An 875-nucleotide genomic window follows, 5' to 3' on the forward strand; every position below is an offset into this window, starting at 1 on the left:
TATGACAAATGATCAGAAAGACACGTCATGGTGACCTCAGCCCTAACATCGCTAACAGTTCTCATTGTGGTTCTGACCTTATGCGGATGTTGTTTTATCCCCTGTTTGCGGACATTGTTGCATCAACTCAACCTGTTGAACACAGAATGTCTCAGTTGTATCCACTCTTAGGTGATATGGATCACTGATGAGGGTAATAATCCAATAGAGCAAGTGCCTGATCTATTCCCTGATCCTGGAGATTATGAGCGTCTCCTTTGTATAAAATACAACATAACTCTGAGTGTAAACATATTTGGGCTCATAAAAATGATCTTGCAGTCAAAAATCTTGAAACGAAGTGACTGAGCTTAAGTGAAATGAGAATGTGAGCAAATATGTGATAAACAGGAGGGAAATGTTGGAACCAGTATGTATATAAGTTATCTCATATTTACTCTCACCAATGCAATCTGAAACAATATGGATATATATATATATATCAAGACGTGTACTAATGTAAGTGTGTAAGTCTGTCTGCAGAAATGTACTGACAGGAAGTCTACAGCGGATGGTGTGACTGAAGGAAATGACACACGGAGTCCTGGCCCTGAGGAGCGACTGAGCTTAACGTACATAGTTCCTGGAACAGTACTGTACAATAATGTATGTCACGTTGATCACGTTTCATGTTGCTGCTGCACCCCCTTTCCCCTTAGAGCAGCAACATGCATGTAACTAGCGAACTGAATATAATAAAAAGAGAGTGCATCTCTGAGTGCATCTCTGTCCGTTCTCCTCGCGAGTAAAAAGGCACTAACTCTCTTGTCTTTCTTCCTTGTCTGATATTATAGGTGTCTGCACCTGACAACTTCCTGTTGAGGAGGATTTTCAGC

The sequence above is a fragment of the Micropterus dolomieu genome, linkage group LG04, assembly GCF_021292245.1.
Source record: "Micropterus dolomieu isolate WLL.071019.BEF.003 ecotype Adirondacks linkage group LG04, ASM2129224v1, whole genome shotgun sequence".
Taxonomy (NCBI): Eukaryota; Metazoa; Chordata; class Actinopteri; order Centrarchiformes; family Centrarchidae; genus Micropterus; species Micropterus dolomieu.